This window comes from Heterodontus francisci, chromosome 29 (genome assembly GCF_036365525.1).
Source record: "Heterodontus francisci isolate sHetFra1 chromosome 29, sHetFra1.hap1, whole genome shotgun sequence".
Taxonomy (NCBI): domain Eukaryota; kingdom Metazoa; phylum Chordata; class Chondrichthyes; order Heterodontiformes; family Heterodontidae; genus Heterodontus; species Heterodontus francisci.
Window position 1 is genome coordinate 6,101,435 of NC_090399.1, and position 16,562 is coordinate 6,117,996.

Here is a 16,562-nt window from a genome sequence, read left to right on the forward strand (position 1 = left end):
TTAGGAAGGGAGTTCCAGGATCATGACCCAGCGACAGTGAAGGAACGGTGATATAGTTCCAAGTCAGGATGGTGTGTGACTTGGAGGGGATCTTGCAGGTGGTGGTGTTCCATGCATTTGCTGCCCTTGTCCTTCTAGTTGGTGGAGGTCGTGGGTTTGGAAGGTGCTGTCTAAGGAACCTTGCTGCATTGCTGCAGTGCATCTTGTAGATGGTACACACTGCTGCCACTGTGCATCACTGGTGGAGAGAGTGCATGTTTGCAGAAGGGGTGCCAATCAAGTGGGCTGCTTTGTCCTGGATGGTGTCGAGCTGCTTGAGTATTGTTGGAGCTGCACCCATCCAGGCAAGTGGAGAGTATTCCATCACACTCCTAACTGGTGCCTTGTAGATGGTGAACAGGCTTTGGGGAGTCAGGAGGTGAGTTACTCATCACAGGATTCCTAGCCTCTGACTTGCTCTTGTAGCCACGGTATTTATAATGGCTACTCCATTCAGTTTCTGCTCAATGGTAACCCCCAGGATGATGCTAGTGGGGGTTTCAGCAATCATAACCCCGTTGAATGTCAAGGGGAGATGGTTAGATTCTCTCTTGTTGGAGATGGTCACTGCCTGGCACTTGTGTGCCGCGAATGTTACTTGCCACTTATCAACCCAAGCCTGGATATTGTCCAGGTCTTGCTGCATTTCTACACAGACTGCTTCAGTGTCTGAGGAGTCGCGAATTGTGCTGAACATTGTGCAATCATCAGTGAACATCCCCACTTCTGACCTTATGATTGAAGGAAGGTCATTGATGAAGCTTCTGAAAATGGTTGGGCCGAGTACACTACCCTGAGGAACAGTGATGTCTTGGAGCTCAGATGATTGACCTCCAACAACCACAACCATCTTCCTTCGCATTAGGTATGACTCCAACCAGTGGAGAGTTTTCCTCCTGGTTCCCATTGACTTCAGTTTTGCTAGGGCTCCTTGATGACATAGTCGTTCAAATGCTGCCTTGATGTCAAGGGCAGTCACTCTCATATCATTGAAGGTTGCCAGGCAGGTTGAGAAAGTGGTTAATAAAGCATATGGGATCCTGGAATTTATAAATCGGGGCATCGAGTACAACAACAAGGAAGTTTATAATAAACTTGTATAAAACCCTGGTTCGGCCTCAACTGGAGTTTGTGTCCAATTCTGGGCACCACACTCAGAAAGATGTTAAGGCATTAGAGAGGGTATATTAGAGAATGATTCCAGGGATGAGGAATCTCATTTATGTGGATAGGTTGGAGAAGCTGGGACTGTTCTCCTTGGAGAAGAGAAGATTAAGAGGAGATTTGATAGAGGTGTACAAAATCATGAGGGGGCTGGACAGAGTAGATAGGGAGAAATTGTTCCCACTGGCAAAAGGATTCACACCCACAGGACACCGATTTAAGATTATTGGCAAAAGAGGTACCAGCAACGTTTTTACAACCCTATACAATTGCAGCAAGACTTCTTACTCTTGTAATCCAACCTCCTTCCAACAAAGGACAACATACCATTTACCTTCTGCTGTCACTGCATATATATTCAGGTGCATGCATCCTAATCAGAAGCCGACCTTAAATATATTTCTTGGTGACACATTAGGGATACTTTTCTTGCAGCGAAAGATGCCCAGGCTCAACCGCCAATGAAAGGAGACTTTTCATCTCCACAGCTTGGGTTAGATTCAAAGCCCATCCCCAGCTGTGTACTTGACACCATTGTGCTGACCACAATCCTGCTGCATGATGGGAAAGCCCAGCTCCTTGGAGGACGAAAGCCAAAGATGGCAGCCAGTCTAATCTTCCAGATTAGATGAAATGGAAGCAAATCTTTTTGCCAGTAGAAACAGTTCAGACATCAAAACCATTAGTTTTAGTTGTGCATTATAGCTTCATTATGTTCCCATAGAGATGTGTTGGAAATTAAGAACATTTTTTAAACTTGAACACAATTAACACAATGGTGAGTCAGTCGGCCTAATTTTAACACAATCAAAATGATTGTCCAGACAAACAAGGCCTTTATTAACAAGGCTGGCTTGTTTATGTATCCCAGTGGCAAGAATGTACTTTCAGTAAGGTTAACTGTGCTCTAATTTGCCATTGAGATTCCTGAGTTTCTGGAAATGATTTCCCTGGGATGCACTTACATGGAAACCCGACAGCAATTAAGGTCAGGATGGTATCAGAGTTTGTAAGTCCAACTGAACCTTGGAGAAGAACCAAGAACTGAAATTGTCAAAGGACCCAAATTCAATGTGGTGAGTACCGCTGACCATCAGTGCCTGTATTCCCGTGTGCTTTGCTGATCACAGACCCTAAGCTCCGAGCCACGGGCAGTGTGCTCTGACCGATAACCAGGCAGATGATCAGTAGCACCGAATCCGGGGTACCTCCAAGAAATTATTCATGAGTTGCTGGAGACAACCAAGGGATGGATTCAGAACATCCGAGTGTAGCTTCAATCTCTGAGAGGAGCTTCTGTGTCTGACTGTAGATCAAGTTACAGGCTGCAATCTAATTGAGGGCTCAGGGGGTTTATACATTAAATAATAGATATACGGGAGTGAGTTACAAACTGGAATCTAACCGAGAGGTTCGGGATGATTATTTATAGAATAACAGATACCCGGGAGTGAGTTACAAACTGGAATCTAATCGAGAGGTTCGGGGTGATTATTTATAGAATAACAGATACCCGGGAGTGAGTTACAAACTGGAATCTAATCGAGGGGTTCGGGATGATTATTTATAGAATAACAGATACCCGGGAGTGAGTTACAAACTGGAATCTAATCGAGGGGTTCGAGGTGATTATAGAATAACAGATACCCGGGAGTGAGTTACAGACTGGAATCTAATCGAGGGGTTCGTGTGGTTTATATATAGAATAACAGATACCCGGGAGTGAGTTACAGACTGGAATCTAATCGAGGGGTTCGGGATGTTTATATATAGAATAACAGATACCCGGGAGTGAGTTACAAACTGGAATCTAACCGAGAGGTTCGGGATGTTTATTTATAGAATAACAGATACCCGGGAGTGAGTTACAAACTGGAATCTAATCGAGGGGATCGTGTGGTTTATATATAGAATAACAGATACCCGGGAGTGAGTTACAGACTGGAATCTAATCGAGGGGATCGTGTGGTTTATATATAGAATAACAGATACCCGGGAGTGAGTTACAGACTGGAATCTAATCGAGGGGTTCGGGGGGTTTATATATAGAATAACAGATACCCGGGAGTGAGTTACAGACTGAAATCTAATCGAGGGGTTCGGGTGGCTAATATATAGCATAACGGATACCTGGGAGTGAGTTACAAACTGGAATCTAATCGAGGGGATCGTGTGGTTTATATATAGAGTAGCAGATACCCGGGAGTGAGTTACAGACTGGAATCTAATCGAGGGGTTCGGGGGGTTTATATATAGAATAACAGATACCCGGGAGTGAGTTACAGATTGGAATCTCATCGAGGGGTTCGTGTGGTTTATATATAGAATAACAGATATCTGGGAGTGAGTTACAAACTGGAATCTAATCGAGAGGTGCGTGTAGTTTATGTATAGAATAACAGATACCCGGGAGTGAGTTACAGACTGGAATCTAATCAAGGGGTTCGGGTGGCTTAGATATAGAATAACAGATACCCGGGAGTGCGTTACAGACTGGAATCTCATCGAGGGGTTCGGGTGGTTTATATATAGAATAACAGGTACCCGGGAGTGAGTTACAGACTGGAATCTCATCGAGCGGTTCGGGTGGTGTATATATAGAATAACAGATACCCGGGAGTGAGTTACAGACTGGAATCTAATCAAGGGGTTCGGGTGGTTTATATATAGAATAACAGATACCCGGGAGTGAGTTACAAACTGGAATCTAATCAAGGGGTTCGGGTGGTTTATATATAGAATAACAGATACCCGGGAGTGAGTTACAGACTGGAATCTAATCAAGGGGTTCGGGGTGTTTATATATAGAATAACAGATACCTGGGAGTGAGTTACAGACTGGAATCTAATCAAGGGGTTCGGGTGGTTTATATATAGAATAACAGATACCCGGGAGTGAGTTACAAACTGGAATCTAATTGAGGGGTTCGGGTGGCTTTTTTACAGAATAACAGATACCCAGGAATGAGTTACAGACTGGAATCTCCCATCGAGGGGTTTGGGGTTTTTATATAGAATACCAGATACCCGGGAGTGAGTTACAGACTGGAATCTCCCATCGAGGGGTTTGGGTGGTTTATATATAGAATAACAGATCCCCGGGAGTGAGTTACAGACTGGAATCTCCCATCGAGGGGTTTGGGGTTTATATATAGAATAACAGATACCCGGGAGTGAGTTACAGACTGGAATCTCCCATCGAGGGGTTCGTGTGGTTTATATAGAGAATAACAGATACCCGGGAGTGAGTTGCAGACTGGAATCTAATCGAGGGGTTCGTGTGGTTTATATATAGAATAACAGATACCCGGGAGTGAGTTACAAACTGGAATCTCATCGAGGGGTTCGGGTGGTTTATATATAGAATAACAGATACCCGGGAGTGAGTTACAGACTGGAATCTAATCAAGGGGTTCGGGGTGTTTATATATAGAATAACAGATACCCGGGAGTGAGTTACAGACTGGAATCTAATCAAGGGGTTCGGGTGGTTTATATATAGAATAACAGATACCCGGGAGTGAGTTACAAACTGGAAACTAATCAAGAGGTTCGTGTGGTATATATGTGGAATAACAGATACCCGGGAGTGAGCTACAGACTGGAATCTAATCAAGGGGTTCGGGTGGTTTATATATAGAATAACAGATACCCAGGAGTGAGTTACAAACTGGAATCTAATTGAGGGGTTCGTGTGGTTTATATATAGAATAACAGATACCCGGGAGTGAGTTACAAACTGGAATCTAATTGAGGGGTTCGTGTGGTTTATATATAGAATAACAGATACCCGGGAGTGAGTTACAGACTGGAATCTAATCGAGGGGTTCGTGCGATTTATATATAGAATAACAGATACCCGGGAGTGAGTTCAAGACTGGAATCTAATCGAGGGGTTCAGGTGGTTTATATATAAAATAACAGATACCCGGGAGTGAGTTACAAACTGGAATCTAATCGAGGGGTTCGGGTGGCTTTTTTACAGAATAACAGATACCCAGGAATGAGTTACAGACTGGAATCTCCCATCGAGGGTTTGGGGTTTTTATATAGAATAACAGATACCCGGGAGTGCGTTACAGACTGGAATCTCATCGAGGGGTTCGGGTGGTTTATATATAGAATAACAGGTACCCGGGAGTGAGTTACAGACTGGAATCTCATCGAGCGGTTCGGGTGGTGTATATATAGAATAACAGATACCCGGGAGTGAGTTACAGACTGGAATCTAATCAAGGGGTTCGGGTGGTTTATATATAGAATAACAGATACCCGGGAGTGAGTTACAAACTGGAATCTAATCAAGGGGTTCGGGTGGTTTATATATAGAATAACAGATACCCGGGAGTGAGTTACAGACTGGAATCTAATCAAGGGGTTCGGGGTGTTTATATATAGAATAACAGATACCTGGGAGTGAGTTACAGACTGGAATCTAATCAAGGGGTTCGGGTGGTTTATATATAGAATAACAGATACCCGGGAGTGAGTTACAAACTGGAATCTAATTGAGGGGTTCGGGTGGCTTTTTTACAGAATAACAGATACCCAGGAATGAGTTACAGACTGGAATCTCCCATCGAGGGGTTTGGGGTTTTTATATAGAATACCAGATACCCGGGAGTGAGTTACAGACTGGAATCTCCCATCGAGGGGTTTGGGTGGTTTATATATAGAATAACAGATCCCCGGGAGTGAGTTACAGACTGGAATCTCCCATCGAGGGGTTTGGGGTTTATATATAGAATAACAGATACCCGGGAGTGAGTTACAGACTGGAATCTCCCATCGAGGGGTTCGTGTGGTTTATATAGAGAATAACAGATACCCGGGAGTGAGTTGCAGACTGGAATCTAATCGAGGGGTTCGTGTGGTTTATATATAGAATAACAGATACCCGGGAGTGAGTTACAAACTGGAATCTCATCGAGGGGTTCGGGTGGTTTATATATAGAATAACAGATACCCGGGAGTGAGTTACAGACTGGAATCTAATCAAGGGGTTCGGGGTGTTTATATATAGAATAACAGATACCCGGGAGTGAGTTACAGACTGGAATCTAATCAAGGGGTTCGGGTGGTTTATATATAGAATAACAGATACCCGGGAGTGAGTTACAAACTGGAAACTAATCAAGAGGTTCGTGTGGTATATATGTGGAATAACAGATACCCGGGAGTGAGCTACAGACTGGAATCTAATCAAGGGGTTCGGGTGGTTTATATATAGAATAACAGATACCCAGGAGTGAGTTACAAACTGGAATCTAATTGAGGGGTTCGTGTGGTTTATATATAGAATAACAGATACCCGGGAGTGAGTTACAAACTGGAATCTAATTGAGGGGTTCGTGTGGTTTATATATAGAATAACAGATACCCGGGAGTGAGTTACAGACTGGAATCTAATCGAGGGGTTCGTGCGATTTATATATAGAATAACAGATACCCGGGAGTGAGTTCAAGACTGGAATCTAATCGAGGGGTTCAGGTGGTTTATATATAAAATAACAGATACCCGGGAGTGAGTTATAAACTGGAATCTAATCGAGGGGTTCGGGTGGCTTTTTTACAGAATAACAGATACCCAGGAATGAGTTACAGACTGGAATCTCCCATCGAGGGTTTGGGGTTTTTATATAGAATAACAGATACCCGGGAGTGAGTTACAGACTGGAATCTCCCATCGAGGGGTTTGGGTGGTTTATATATAGAATAACAGATACCCGGGAGTGAGTTACAGACTGGAATCTCCCATCGAGGGGTTTGGGGTTTATATATAGAATAACAGATACACGGGAGTGAGTTACAGACTGGAATCTCCCATCGAGGGGTTCGGGTGGTTTATATATAGAATAACAGATACCCGGGAGCGAGTTGCAGACTGGAATCTAATCGAGGGGTTCGTGTGGTTTATATATAGAATAACAGATACCCGGGAGTGAGTTACAAACTGGAATCTCATCGAGGGGTTCGGGTGGTTTATATATAGAATAACAGATACCCGGGAGTGAGTTACAAACTGGAATCTAATCGAGGGGTTCGTGTGGTTTATATATAGAACAACAGATACCCGGGAGTGAGTTACAGACTGGATTCTAATCGAGGGGTTCGTGCAGTTTATATATAGAATAACAGATACCCGGGAGTGAGTTACAAACTGGAATCTAATCGAGGGGTTCGGGTGGCTTATATACAGAATAACAGATACCCAGGAATGAGTTACAGACTGGAATCTAATCGAGGGGTTCAGTGTGATTTATGTGTAGAATAACAGATACCCGGAAGTGAGTTACAGACTGGAATCTCCCATCGAGGGTTTGGGATTTATATATAGAATAACAGATACCCGGGAGTGAGTTACAGACTGGAATCTCCCACTGAGGGTTTGGGGTTTTCATATAGAATAACAGATACCCGGGAGTGAGTTACAGACTGGAATCTCCCATCGAGAGGTTTGGTGTTTTTATATGGAATAACAGATAACCGGGAGTGAGTTACCGACTGGAATCTCCCATCGAGAGGTTTGGTGTTTTTATATGGAATAACAGATAACCGGGAGTGAGTTACAGACTGGAATCTCCCATCGAGGGGTTTGGTGTTTTTATATAGAATAACAGATACCCGGGAGTGAGTTACTGACTGGAATCTCCCATTGAGGGTTTGGGGTTTTTATATAGAATAACAGATACCAGGGAGTGATTTACAGACTGGAATCTCCCATCGAGGGGTTTGGAGTTTATATATAGAATAACAGATACCCGGGAGTGATTTACAGACTGGAATCTCCCATCGAGGGTTTGGTATTTTTATATAGAATAACAGATACCTGGGAGTGAGTTACAGACTGGAATCTCCCATCGAGGGGTTAGGAGTTTATATATAGAATAACAGATACCCGGGAGTGAGTTACAGACAGGAATCTCCCATCGAGGGGTTTGGTGTTTTTATATAGAATAAAAGATACCCGGGAGTGAGTTACAGACTGGAATCTAATCAAGGGGTTCGGGTGGCTTAGATATAGAATAACAGATACCCGGGAGTGCGTTACAGACTGGAATCTCATCGAGGGGTTCGGGTGGTTTATATATAGAATAACAGGTACCCGGGAGTGAGTTACAGACTGGAATCTCATCGAGCGGTTCGGGTGGTGTATATATAGAATAACAGATACCCGGGAGTGAGTTACAGACTGGAATCTAATCAAGGGGTTCGGGTGGTTTATATATAGAATAACAGATACCCGGGAGTGAGTTACAAACTGGAATCTAATCAAGGGGTTCGGGTGGTTTATATATAGAATAACAGATACCCGGGAGTGAGTTACAGACTGGAATCTAATCAAGGGGTTCGGGGTGTTTATATATAGAATAACAGATACCTGGGAGTGAGTTACAGACTGGAATCTAATCAAGGGGTTCGGGGGGTTTATATACAGAATAACAGATACCCGGGAGTGAGTTACAGACTGGAATCTAATCGAGGGGTTCGGGGGGTTTATATACAGAATAACAGATACCCGGGAGTGAGTTACAGACTGGAATCTAATCGAGGGGTTCGGGTGGCTAATATATAGCATAACGGATACCTGGGAGTGAGTTACAAACTGGAATCTAATCGAGGGGATCGTGTGGTTTATATATAGAGTAGCAGATACCCGGGAGTGAGTTACAGACTGGAATCTAATCGAGGGGTTCGGGGGGTTTATATATAGAATAACAGATACCCGGGAGTGAGTTACAGATTGGAATCTCATCGAGGGGTTCGTGTGGTTTATATATAGAATAACAGATACCCGGGAGTGAGTTACAAACTGGAATCTAATCGAGAGGTGCGTGTAGTTTATATATAGAATAACAGATACCCGGGAGTGAGTTACAGACTGGAATCTAATCAAGGGGTTCGGGTGGCTTAGATATAGAATAACAGATACCCGGGAGTGCGTTACAGACTGGAATCTCATCGAGGGGTTCGGGTGGTTTATATATAGAATAACAGGTACCCGGGAGTGAGTTACAGACTGGAATCTCATCGAGCGGTTCGGGTGGTGTATATATAGAATAACAGATACCCGGGAGTGAGTTACAGACTGGAATCTCCCATCGAGGGGTTTGGGGTTTTTATATAGAATACCAGATACCCGGGAGTGAGTTACAGACTGGAATCTCCCATCGAGGGGTTTGGGGTTTATATATAGAATAACAGATACCCGGGAGTGAGTTACAGACTGGAATCTCATCGAGGGGTTCGGGGTGTTTATATATAGAATAACAGATACCCGGGAGTGAGTTGCAGACTGGAATCTCATCGAGGGGTTCGGGTGGTTTATATATAGAATAACAGATACCCGGGAGTGAGTTACAGACTGGAATCTAATCAAGGGGTTCGGGTGGTTTATATATAGAATAACAGATACCCGGGAGTGAGTTACAAACTGGAAACTAATCAAGAGGTTCGTGTGGTATATATGTGGAATAACAGATACCCGGGAGTGAGCTACAGACTGGAATCTAATCAAGGGGTTCGGGTGGTTTATATATAGAATAACAGATACCCAGGAGTGAGTTACAAACTGGAATCTAATTGAGGGGTTCGTGTGGTTTATATATAGAATAACAGATACCCGGGAGTGAGTTACAAACTGGAATCTAATTGAGGGGTTCGTGTGGTTTATATATAGAATAACAGATACCCGGGAGTGAGTTACAGACTGGAATCTAATCGAGGGGTTCGTGCGATTTATATATAGAATAACAGATACCCGGGAGCGAGTTGCAGACTGGAATCTAATCGAGGGGTTCGTGTGGTTTATATATAGAATAACAGATACCCGGGAGTGAGTTACAAACTGGAATCTCATCGAGGGGTTCGGGTGGTTTATATATAGAATAACAGATACCCGGGAGTGAGTTACAAACTGGAATCTAATCGAGGGGTTCGTGTGGTTTATATATAGAACAACAGATACCCGGGAGTGAGTTACAGACTGGATTCTAATCGAGGGGTTCGTGCAGTTTATATATAGAATAACAGATACCCGGGAGTGAGTTACAAACTGGAATCTAATCGAGGGGTTCGGGTGGCTTATATACAGAATAACAGATACCCAGGAATGAGTTACAGACTGGAATCTAATCGAGGGGTTCAGTGTGATTTATGTGTAGAATAACAGATACCCGGAAGTGAGTTACAGACTGGAATCTCCCATCGAGGGTTTGGGATTTATATATAGAATAACAGATACCCGGGAGTGAGTTACAGACTGGAATCTCCCACTGAGGGTTTGGGGTTTTCATATAGAATAACAGATACCCGGGAGTGAGTTACAGACTGGAATCTCCCATCGAGAGGTTTGGTGTTTTTATATGGAATAACAGATAACCGGGAGTGAGTTACCGACTGGAATCTCCCATCGAGACGTTTGGTGTTTTTATATGGAATAACAGATAACCGGGAGTGAGTTACAGACTGGAATCTCCCATCGAGGGGTTTGGTGTTTTTATATAGAATAACAGATACCCGGGAGTGAGTTACTGACTGGAATCTCCCATTGAGGGTTTGGGGTTTTTATATAGAATAACAGATACCAGGGAGTGATTTACAGACTGGAATCTCCCATCGAGGGGTTTGGAGTTTATATATAGAATAACAGATACCCGGGAGTGATTTACAGACTGGAATCTCCCATCGAGGGTTTGGTATTTTTATATAGAATAACAGATACCTGGGAGTGAGTTACAGACTGGAATCTCCCATCGAGGGGTTAGGAGTTTATATATAGAATAACAGATACCCGGGAGTGAGTTACAGACAGGAATCTCCCATCGAGGGGTTTGGTGTTTTTAGATAGAATAAAAGATACCCGGGAGTGAGTTACAGACTGGAATCTAATCAAGGGGTTCGGGTGGCTTAGATATAGAATAACAGATACCCGGGAGTGCGTTACAGACTGGAATCTCATCGAGGGGTTCGGGTGGTTTATATATAGAATAACAGGTACCCGGGAGTGAGTTACAGACTGGAATCTCATCGAGCGGTTCGGGTGGTGTATATATAGAATAACAGATACCCGGGAGTGAGTTACAAACTGGAATCTAATCAAGGGGTTCGGGTGGTTTATATATAGAATAACAGATACCCGGGAGTGAGTTACAGACTGGAATCTAATCAAGGGGTTCGGGGTGTTTATATATAGAATAACAGATACCTGGGAGTGAGTTACAGACTGGAATCTAATCAAGGGGTTCGGGTGGTTTATATATAGAATAACAGATACCCGGGAGTGAGTTACAAACTGGAATCTAATTGAGGGGTTCGGGTGGCTTTTTTACAGAATAACAGATACCCAGGAATGAGTTACAGACTGGAATCTCCCATCGAGGGGTTTGGGGTTTTTATATAGAATACCAGATACCCGGGAGTGAGTTACAGACTGGAATCTCCCATCGAGGGGTTTGGGTGGTTTATATATAGAATAACAGATCCCCGGGAGTGAGTTACAGACTGGAATCTCCCATCGAGGGGTTTGGGGTTTATATATAGAATAACAGATACCCGGGAGTGAGTTACAGACTGGAATCTCCCATCGAGGGGTTCGTGTGGTTTATATAGAGAATAACAGATACCCGGGAGTGAGTTGCAGACTGGAATCTAATCGAGGGGTTCGTGTGGTTTACATATAGAATAACAGATACCCGGGAGTGAGTTACAAACTGGAATCTCATCGAGGGGTTCGGGTGGTTTATATATAGAATAACAGATACCCGGGAGTGAGTTACAGACTGGAATCTAATCAAGGGGTTCGGGGTGTTTATATATAGAATAACAGATACCCGGGAGTGAGTTACAGACTGGAATCTAATCAAGGGGTTCGGGTGGTTTATATATAGAATAACAGATACCCGGGAGTGAGTTACAAACTGGAAACTAATCAAGAGGTTCGTGTGGTATATATGTGGAATAACAGATACCCGGGAGTGAGCTACAGACTGGAATCTAATCAAGGGGTTCGGGTTTTTATATATAGAATAACAGATACCCAGGAGTGAGTTACAAACTGGAATCTAATTGAGGGGTTCGTGTGGTTTATATATAGAATAACAGATACCCGGGAGTGAGTTACAAACTGGAATCTAATTGAGGGGTTCGTGTGGTTTATATATAGAATAACAGATACCCGGGAGTGAGTTCAAGACTGGAATCTAATCGAGGGGTTCAGGTGGTTTATATATAAAATAACAGATACCCGGGAGTGAGTTACAAACTGGAATCTAATCGAGGGGTTCGGGTGGCTTTTTTACAGAATAACAGATACCCAGGAATGAGTTACAGACTGGAATCTCCCATCGAGGGTTTGGGGTTTTTATATAGAATAACAGATACCCGGGAGTGAGTTACAGACTGGAATCTCCCATCGAGGGGTTTGGGTGGTTTATATATAGAATAACAGATACCCGGGAGTGAGTTACAGACTGGAATCTCCCATCGAGGGGTTTGGGGTTTATATATAGAATAACAGATACACGGGAGTGAGTTACAGACTGGAATCTCCCATCGAGGGGTTCGGGTGGTTTATATATAGAATAACAGATACCCGGGAGCGAGTTGCAGACTGGAATCTAATCGAGGGGTTCGTGTGGTTTATATATAGAATAACAGATACCCGGGAGTGAGTTACAAACTGGAATCTCATCGAGGGGTTCGGGTGGTTTATATATAGAATAACAGATACCCGGGAGTGAGTTACAAACTGGAATCTAATCGAGGGGTTCGTGTGGTTTATATATAGAACAACAGATACCCGGGAGTGAGTTACAGACTGGATTCTAATCGAGGGGTTCGTGCAGTTTATATATAGAATAACAGATACCCGGGAGTGAGTTACAAACTGGAATCTAATCGAGGGGTTCGGGTGGCTTATATACAGAATAACAGATACCCAGGAATGAGTTACAGACTGGAATCTAATCGAGGGGTTCAGTGTGATTTATGTGTAGAATAACAGATACCCGGAAGTGAGTTACAGACTGGAATCTCCCATCGAGGGTTTGGGATTTATATATAGAATAACAGATACCCGGGAGTGAGTTACAGACTGGAATCTCCCACTGAGGGTTTGGGGTTTTCATATAGAATAACAGATACCCGGGAGTGAGTTACAGACTGGAATCTCCCATCGAGAGGTTTGGTGTTTTTATATGGAATAACAGATAACCGGGAGTGAGTTACCGACTGGAATCTCCCATCGAGAGGTTTGGTGTTTTTATATGGAATAACAGATAACCGGGAGTGAGTTACAGACTGGAATCTCCCATCGAGGGGTTTGGTGTTTTTATATAGAATAACAGATACCCGGGAGTGAGTTACTGACTGGAATCTCCCATTGAGGGTTTGGGGTTTTTATATAGAATAACAGATACCAGGGAGTGATTTACAGACTGGAATCTCCCATCGAGGGGTTTGGAGTTTATATATAGAATAACAGATACCCGGGAGTGATTTACAGACTGGAATCTCCCATCGAGGGTTTGGTATTTTTATATAGAATAACAGATACCTGGGAGTGAGTTACAGACTGGAATCTCCCATCGAGGGGTTAGGAGTTTATATATAGAATAACAGATACCCGGGAGTGAGTTACAGACAGGAATCTCCCATCGAGGGGTTTGGTGTTTTTATATAGAATAAAAGATACCCGGGAGTGAGTTACAGACTGGAATCTAATCAAGGGGTTCGGGTGGCTTAGATATAGAATAACAGATACCCGGGAGTGCGTTACAGACTGGAATCTCATCGAGGGGTTCGGGTGGTTTATATATAGAATAACAGGTACCCGGGAGTGAGTTACAGACTGGAATCTCATCGAGCGGTTCGGGTGGTGTATATATAGAATAACAGATACCCGGGAGTGAGTTACAAACTGGAATCTAATCAAGGGGTTCGGGTGGTTTATATATAGAATAACAGATACCCGGGAGTGAGTTACAGACTGGAATCTAATCAAGGGGTTCGGGGTGTTTATATATAGAATAACAGATACCTGGGAGTGAGTTACAGACTGGAATCTAATCAAGGGGTTCGGGTGGTTTATATATAGAATAACAGATACCCGGGAGTGAGTTACAAACTGGAATCTAATTGAGGGGTTCGGGTGGCTTTTTTACAGAATAACAGATACCCAGGAATGAGTTACAGACTGGAATCTCCCATCGAGGGGTTTGGGGTTTTTATATAGAATACCAGATACCCGGGAGTGAGTTACAGACTGGAATCTCCCATCGAGGGGTTTGGGTGGTTTATATATAGAATAACAGATCCCCGGGAGTGAGTTACAGACTGGAATCTCCCATCGAGGGGTTTGGGGTTTATATATAGAATAACAGATACCCGGGAGTGAGTTACAGACTGGAATCTCCCATCGAGGGGTTCGTGTGGTTTATATAGAGAATAACAGATACCCGGGAGTGAGTTGCAGACTGGAATCTAATCGAGGGGTTCGTGTGGTTTACATATAGAATAACAGATACCCGGGAGTGAGTTACAAACTGGAATCTCATCGAGGGGTTCGGGTGGTTTATATATAGAATAACAGATACCCGGGAGTGAGTTACAGACTGGAATCTAATCAAGGGGTTCGGGGTGTTTATATATAGAATAACAGATACCCGGGAGTGAGTTACAGACTGGAATCTAATCAAGGGGTTCGGGTGGTTTATATATAGAATAACAGATACCCGGGAGTGAGTTACAAACTGGAAACTAATCAAGAGGTTCGTGTGGTATATATGTGGAATAACAGATACCCGGGAGTGAGCTACAGACTGGAATCTAATCAAGGGGTTCGGGTGGTTTATATATAGAATAACAGATACCCAGGAGTGAGTTACAAACTGGAATCTAATTGAGGGGTTCGTGTGGTTTATATATAGAATAACAGATACCCGGGAGTGAGTTACAAACTGGAATCTAATTGAGGGGTTCGTGTGGTTTATATATAGAATAACAGATACCCGGGAGTGAGTTCAAGACTGGAATCTAATCGAGGGGTTCAGGTGGTTTATATATAAAATAACAGATACCCGGGAGTGAGTTACAAACTGGAATCTAATCGAGGGGTTCGGGTGGCTTTTTTACAGAATAACAGATACCCAGGAATGAGTTACAGACTGGAATCTCCCATCGAGGGTTTGGGGTTTTTATATAGAATAACAGATACCCGGGAGTGAGTTACAGACTGGAATCTCCCATCGAGGGGTTTGGGTGGTTTATATATAGAATAACAGATACCCGGGAGTGAGTTACAGACTGGAATCTCCCATCGAGGGGTTTGGGGTTTATATATAGAATAACAGATACACGGGAGTGAGTTACAGACTGGAATCTCCCATCGAGGGGTTCGGGTGGTTTATATATAGAATAACAGATACCCGGGAGCGAGTTGCAGACTGGAATCTAATCGAGGGGTTCGTGTGGTTTATATATAGAATAACAGATACCCGGGAGTGAGTTACAAACTGGAATCTCATCGAGGGGTTCGGGTGGTTTATATATAGAATAACAGATACCCGGGAGTGAGTTACAAACTGGAATCTAATCGAGGGGTTCGTGTGGTTTATATATAGAACAACAGATACCCGGGAGTGAGTTACAGACTGGATTCTAATCGAGGGGTTCGTGCAGTTTATATATAGAATAACAGATACCCGGGAGTGAGTTACAAACTGGAATCTAATCGAGGGGTTCGGGTGGCTTATATACAGAATAACAGATACCCAGGAATGAGTTACAGACTGGAATCTAATCGAGGGGTTCAGTGTGATTTATGTGTAGAATAACAGATACCCGGAAGTGAGTTACAGACTGGAATCTCCCATCGAGGGTTTGGGATTTATATATAGAATAACAGATACCCGGGAGTGAGTTACAGACTGGAATCTCCCACTGAGGGTTTGGGGTTTTCATATAGAATAACAGATACCCGGGAGTGAGTTACAGACTGGAATCTCCCATCGAGAGGTTTGGTGTTTTTATATGGAATAACAGATAACCGGGAGTGAGTTACCGACTGGAATCTCCCATCGAGAGGTTTGGTGTTTTTATATGGAATAACAGATAACCGGGAGTGAGTTACAGACTGGAATCTCCCATCGAGGAGTTTGGTGTTTTTATATAGAATAACAGATACCCGGGAGTGAGTTACTGACTGGAATCTCCCATTGAGGGTTTGGGGTTTTTATATAGAATAACAGATACCAGGGAGTGATTTACAGACTGGAATCTCCCATTGAGGGGTTTGGAGTTTATATATAGAATAACAGATACCCGGGAGTGATTTACAGACTGGAATCTCCCATCGAGGG